The sequence below is a fragment of the Nicotiana attenuata genome, chromosome 2 (assembly GCF_001879085.1).
Source record: "Nicotiana attenuata strain UT chromosome 2, NIATTr2, whole genome shotgun sequence".
NCBI lineage: Eukaryota > Viridiplantae > Streptophyta > Magnoliopsida > Solanales > Solanaceae > Nicotiana > Nicotiana attenuata.
In genome coordinates, this window is record NC_031990.1 from 53,749,392 (window position 1) to 53,756,923 (window position 7,532).

Sequence of the window (7,532 nt, forward strand, 5' to 3'; positions counted from 1 at the left end):
ATTTAAAACCCAGAAAACCGACCAAAGTTGGTCGGTTTCTAATTAAAAAAGATATTTCTCTGCAAATTACCGACCAAAGTTGGTCGGTAATCAATAAAAAAAAATTCAATTACCGACCAAAGTTGGTCGGTTAATGAACAAGGAATTCCCAGAATTCAACATTACTGACCAACTTTGGTCGGTATTGTTAAATTTTAATTTTTTAAAAAATATATATATTTTCATTTACAGACCAACTTTGGTCAGTAATTTTTTAAATTTAATAATTAATAAAAAAACATAATAGCTTTAGTCAGTAAAATTAAATTATTAAAATATGTTTCCGACCAAAATTGGTCGGTAAACGTTTCAAATTCTTCAGATGGTCATTTTAACATACCGACCAACCTTGGTCGGTAATTACCGACCAACTTTGATCGGTATATTATAACAACCATCAAAATAGCGACCAAGCGTGTTTGGACGGGTTTTGGTCGGTAATTGGCCATAACCGACCAACGTTGGTCGGTTTTTCTTGTCGGTATTTACCGGATTTCTAGTAGTGTGTATCAAACAAGAAGCAACAAGAAAAATGAAAAAAAAAACTTCAAAGACTTCAATTTCTCGAAGTGTTTGATCTGACAGTAGAACTATCTCAATTCATTCAGCACAATATTGTAAGAGAAAAAAGAATCGCCAATAGATAGGGAAAAATAGAGAAAAAGTGTCACGACCCAATTTCATAGCAGGTCATGATGGCGCCCAACGCCATTGTTGGGCAAGCCAACGCGGAAAATACTAGCTAAACTTTCGGTCATCATTACCCCAAAATAGTTGAAGATAATTCTTTAAGTTGGAATAATTCAGAAACGATGAGTAAATAAATAAAAAGATCATGATAATCATACAACCCCAAAATAATACAGTCTACTAATGTGTGTGCCAAGACCTGGTGTCACGAGCATGGGCAACTAGTAGAATATACAAAAGAATCACACTATCCTACTGTCCGAAACGGAATAGACAGCAAAAGAAAGACTTCTTTAGGCTGCTGAACGGCATGGAGGAGAAGCAGCTCACTGTAGAAATCTCGAATCCGCTCAGAGATGCGCACCCGACTGATAGCCAGATGTACCTGCCTCAGATCCTGTACAATTAAGTACAGAAGTGTAGTATGAGTACATAAACAATATGTACCTAGTAAGTATTCCGTCTAATCTCGAAGAAGTAGAGACGAGAGGTCGACTTGATACTCACTAGGGTCAAATAATGTGAGGAAAATTTATAACAAGCATGGATAGTACAAGTTATTAGCATTTAATAATCATGGATTAACAGTTCTTTCCCAAGTATTGTCATGTATATTCACCTATATTTCAAGCATATATTAAATTCAGTTCTCAGCGAAGAATGCTAAGCAAAACATGCGCAAGTAACACCGTGGGACGTACGGCCAGATCCAACATGAAAGTAAATTGTGCACTGCCGAGGGTCGAACGGCTTGAACCATAGATGCATCTATTACCCCGCTCGCGAATCACCCGTGCGACGCGGTCAAATATAAATAAACGCATCAACAAGCAACGATAATATATATCTGAAGAGTAGCTATACGCAGGAATACCAAATATTCTCTTCTAAAAGACCAAACAGGATAAGGTTCATTCACTAGTCTCATTCTCCTTAATCAAATAGTTATATGAATCCGAATTTATCGTCACGTTATGAGAATATCACGTAGAGCATGCTTATGGGTTCTAGACTACCCGGACTTAATATAATAGTCGCTACGCACGGACTCTCGTCACTTAGTGCGTATGTAGCCCCCACAAATATTGGCAATTAATTCAATTATTATACCTATGGGGACAATTCCCTCTTACAAGGTTAGAAAGGAGACTCACCTCGCTCCAAAGTGCACCTCCAATGCCAAGAACATGTCCAAGCCCTCAATTCGGAGCCGAACGATCCCAAACTAGTTAAACGAAGTAAGAGCTAGTCAATATAGACTCACAAGATTGAATTCTAGCTACTTAAGCAATTTTCCAACCATTAACGCAAGTTTTCCTAAAATCCGACCTCGGGCCCACGTGCCCGGATTCCGAAATTTTTCGAAGGAAGTTGTTCTCTACAACCTAAGGATCACTAATATATGATTTCTAATTAATTCCATAACAAATTTCCTGGTTAAAAATCCAAGTTTTATTAAAACCCTAGGTTTAGCTCTAACCCTTTGATTTTTCCTAAGTTCTAGTGTTTAATCTACCTAAAATACAAGTATTAAACTAAGGATGGGTGGAATAAACTTACCTCTTGATGCTAAGTGTCACACCTCCTTTTTCCTTACACCCGCAAGGCGTAAAGGAGTTTTTCCACTTAAAGGACAATCGGAACGGGATTTATCATTAAGATTCAGAGTCGCCACTTGGGAGATTAATGGTGTCCCAAGTCACCGGTTTAGAATCCCGAAACGAGGAAATTATGACTTTGTTAACAGTCCGCGAACCAGAAATCCAGGTAAGGAATATGTTAACCCGGGAGAAGGTGTTAGGCATTCCCGGGTTCCGTGGTTCTAGCACGGTCGCTCAACTGTCACATTTGGATTATTTATTTGATTTTAGTACGTGTTTTTGGATTTATGTCTTTAGCTTTGAACCGCTTTTATTATTATTGTTTATTTTAAAAGAATTGCAACGTCGTGAAAACATGTCTCGAACCACGTCACATAAATGCACCCGTGGTTTTTGACACATTTCGACTTCGTTGGGATTTGGATTTGGGTCATATAAATGTGCACCCGTATTTAGGAATGTAAAATTACTTAAAGCGCGTGCCTAAAGAGACTATCGCGTTATTATCTTTGGGGAAGGCCGTGAAATTCGCTAACGGCCTATCCCGAATTCTAAGTATTTTAATATAATGTTTATTGAGGGCCCCGCAATTTGTAGTTTTATTTGGCGAGGATCATCTCATTTTATTTTAAAGCCAACCTAAGAGCAACTACAATCATCTACTTAATTTTGACTCTAAAATAAAGGAAAAAGTCCTAATTAATTTGTTATAGAAAAAAAAAACTTCAGTTTGGCGCGTAAACACTAACAAGTCAAATGTTGTTTCGGACTTGGGTCCAGAAGCCCAATATGTACGCTGGATCAGACCTCTCAACAGTGAGTCTCAGGCAGGCCCAATCCGGGCGATGATGGAACAGGCCTCGTTCATGAGGCTAAGGGATCGAATCCCTGAATTAGGAAACCACAATTTGAACATATTACTCCAACTGAATCCAAACCAAACACCCACTGAAACTAGCACGATATTTCACTCAATTGAACGAGACTATAGCATGTCAATTTGGCATTCAAAAATCATCTAAATAGACTATCACACCCTTCTGACATTAAAAGGCAAACAATCAATTTACTGTCAAACTTAGATTTATCAATACAATAGCCATTAACTCTGCTAATAACAATACGAGATCCCAGTTGTCAATTACGAAACGACAAATTTAAACATGCTAACTGTTTTATCATATTTTAGTTCACTATCAGAATTCCTATTTCTGGGTTTAACCACTATTATGTTCTAATGAGCTTGGGAACAAGCAAACTATAACAAACGAATTATAATGACATGTTTTACCTATAACAAACTAAATTCTACAATTGTTTAGCCAAAACTAACACACATATAAACCAAACAAATTAATTGAACGATGGTCTATTGACGTTACTCACTTCAGCCTAAAATGATAACTCACAGAGTCCACTTAGTACAGATCGTAGATCTACTGGTCCATAAACAAATTGAGGTAACATAACTAATTTGATGCAGTTTCAATACCACAAAACTAAATAAATACAAGGCCAAAACAACTAAACACAGCAGGAGTTTCAGCCAACATCAAAATGCACTGGCATTTCCATTTCATCAGGGAAGTTACAATGTGTACCTGGATTTCAATAGAACAAAGAACAAAAGGAAGTCAGCAGCAGCTTAAACACAGCAGGCCAATGGAGTTCCAATTAGATCCAAATGCACAGCCCAGAATAAGTTTAAAAATCAACAGCAACAGCAAGTAACCAAACCAATGGACTCAATTGAACTTGAATACACTCAAAATAGAAGCTGTAAGCTGCAGAGTAATTCCAGCACCCATCCAGGTGACCAAAACAAAACCAGAAAATCCAAAGCTACCCCCAATTTCAACCCCAGCAGACGTAAAACCACTTGAACAGCACCACACTACTTCAATAAACCCAAAACTTAACGGAAACTATCAAAATGTGAGGAAAACTAGCTAAAATCATAATCAGATCTGCAAAATTCTCGATGAAACAGTATATTTTTTTGTGATTTTTCAGTATTTTTTTTTTTTTTTTTGGTTTTTGAAATTAAAACTGGAAGACGATTTGGATCTCAGATTTGAATTCTTAAACTAGAATTTTGGAGGATTTTTAGAGGCTGAAAAACTTGTGAATGAAGGCAAGTATGTTGCCTTTTATAGGCACAAATGAGGGAGTTTAAGATTTTTAACTTTACAAAACAGTCCCTGCTTTTATTTCTATTTAAACCTCTATTTATAGACTTGCTTCTCAAGTAACTACCTTAGCTTTTGCAATTTATCTAAAAGGCCCCATCTAGAAGCTCCTAGAAAGTTCACTCTGAATTCCCTACCCTTGAACTTCCTATTTTACCCTTGAGTTTAAACAAAATCGCAGCTATAACCAAACAAATCCCTGATCTCTGAATTATCAACATATTGAAGAACAATCACAATTAAACTCTTATTAAATCTAGTAATTGAACTCAGCATTAATGACCAGACTAACTAAAATAATCCTAATAACCACTTGAACCAATATTGAATTTACAGAACAAAACATACTTAACTAATTCAAATGGCTACTAATTGCTAATTACTGAATTACTACTAAACAAATACTGTTTTGACACACAAAACCAACTATTGAAAGCCTAACTAATCCTAATCCAATTACAACCCGAAGAAAGTATAACTACATCAGAATTGAATCGAATCCAATTTAAACTAACAATTCAAGTTGATCAGAATTAACCAAGGCTTAACAATTAAACTAACAAAACGAAAATCAAAATTAAGCTAACATGAACCAATTAACTGAACAGATGAAAATTAATCCAAAGAGTTAAACGTCCTAGGTCTGAGGATTCAAATCGAATTGGAAGCAAAGCCAAATAATTGAATCACCGATAATCAAACACATAAAAAAAAGAAATTAAAAAGAAAACTCACTGATTCACTTCAAGACTCTGGTCAAATTTCCAAATTCGAACACGACCAACTACGGCAAAAATAAGGCTCGACTGATGACCAATTCACTACGAGGAAGGTTAGAGGGTCATTTGGTATCAAATTGGTGAAGTTTGGGGCAATTAGAGTTTTGGCCGGGAAACCTTCGATTTGATATTCGAGGCATTTCAGTCATATTCGAAGGAAGGGACTTAGGTATTTGAGATGAGGAGGCTGAGGAGAATCTATGGTGTTAATTTGGCGGTCATTGGCGTAACTGGCGTCGTGGCCGGAAAAGCTTTGGGGAAAGATTCGACGAGTTGGACCGGGATTCGAAGGGAACGGGTAGTGGATTCATGATGAGGGAGAAGAGGGGGTCTCGTGGTGTTATTTTGGGGTGGTTTGGGAGGAGTGGCGTTGCGGCCGGAAAATTTCGAATTAAGATTCGAAGAGATTGGTTGATGTTTGAGGGAAACTATTTGGATATCTGGAACGGGGGGGCTGAGGAGGTTTAATGGTGTAATTTTGGGACTGAAAGGGACCGGCGCCGCCATCCACGGCGGTGAAGAATTAGGGCGGCTCCATTAAGGTTCTTGAGAGAGGGGGTTGTGAGGGAGACGATGGCCTAAGGGGGGTGGGGTGCCCGTTCGGACACTTATATATTAATGGGGGTGGGCTTCTGGACCGTCTGATTAATCAACATCGACGGCTTGGATTGAAACTCGGTTATACGGCATCGTTCTATTAAATAACGGGGCGGACCGGATGGGAAAAGAAATCGGGCCTGGTCTGGGAGTGGATTACACGAATTGGGCTAGGGGGAATTGGTTACAAACGGCCTAGTGCGAGTCTTTATTAAACAGCCTTCTTTTAATTGTTCTTCTTTTATTTCTTTTGTGTATATTTCTTTTATTTATTTTCTAATTTTTGAAATACTAAATCAAAACTCAAAAACCAAATTGACACTAAAAAATTATATTTTCTAATCTCCAAATACCCTAATTTTGAATTAAACACAAATTAAAATAAAAAATGCAAAAGACCATTTTCGTTATTTTCTGTATTTTTTTAACTACTAATTAATCCTAAAATATGAAATTAAATCCTAAACAAATATCATGCGTATTTTTTATATTTTTCATATGAATTAAAATGCACAAATAAAATGCAAACAATTAACAGAAAATAACACAAAATTCACAAAAGTGTAAAATAATGAAAGAAAAATTATTTTATTTGAATTTTTGGGAATAATTCATATATAGGGCAAAAATCACGTGCTCACACTAAGTGGAAACCTTCTCTTCAAAGCTCCCAAAATCGCAAATGAAAAAGTGAAAAGTGTCAAAAATGGGTTTGGAACCCGTCTTTAATGAACCTCATTGGTCCAGTGGTTTCGGTATCTGCGGTCAGGGGACCGCATCTGCGGTCCCGCATTTGCGAGAAAAAGGGCCGCATCTGCGAAAATGGGCCAAAGAGCTGGGACCACATCTGCGGTCTCCAGGCCGCGTCTGCGGAGCCGCATCTGCGGCTTGGGAGCCGCTTCTGCGGTTCCTGGCCTGGCTTACCTGAGCCGCTTCTGCGATGCAAGGACCGCATCTGCGGTCTCGCACCTCGGTCCAAGAACCGCAGATGCGGTTATGACAGAAGCAGCAATCCTTCAGCCCTTTCTCAAATTTTCCACTTCACTCGAGCCTCGTTCGATTGACTTTCGGGGCTCTCGGGCCCCGCCCGAACATACCGACAAGTCTGAAATCACGAGACGGACCTACTCGAACCTTCGGAACGCCCGAAACAACACTAAATCTAGAATACACCCCCTAAAACCAAATGAATCAAACTTATGAACTTCAAGTTCTTAATTTTTCTTCAACGGGCCAAAAAGCCCTAAAACTACTCGGATTGACACTAAATTTTACAGGCTTTTCTTAAATGATATTTCGGACCTGTACCGGGCCTCGGAACCAAAATAGGAGCCCGATACCTAGGAAATCAATCATTAATTAGTTTCTTTAAATCCTTAAAACTTTAGATTAACAATTTCTAATAAAAATTTATTACTCGGGCTAGGGACCTCGGAAATCAATTCCGGGCATACGCCTAGGTCCCATATTTTCCTACGGACCCTCCGGGATCGTCAAATCACGAATCCGGGTCCGTTTGCTCAAAATGTTGACCATAGTCAAACTTAGTCTTTTAAGAAAATCCTAAGGAATCAAATGGGCATATTTCACCCAAAACTCTTCCAAATCCCGAACCAACCGTCCCCGCAAGTCGTAAA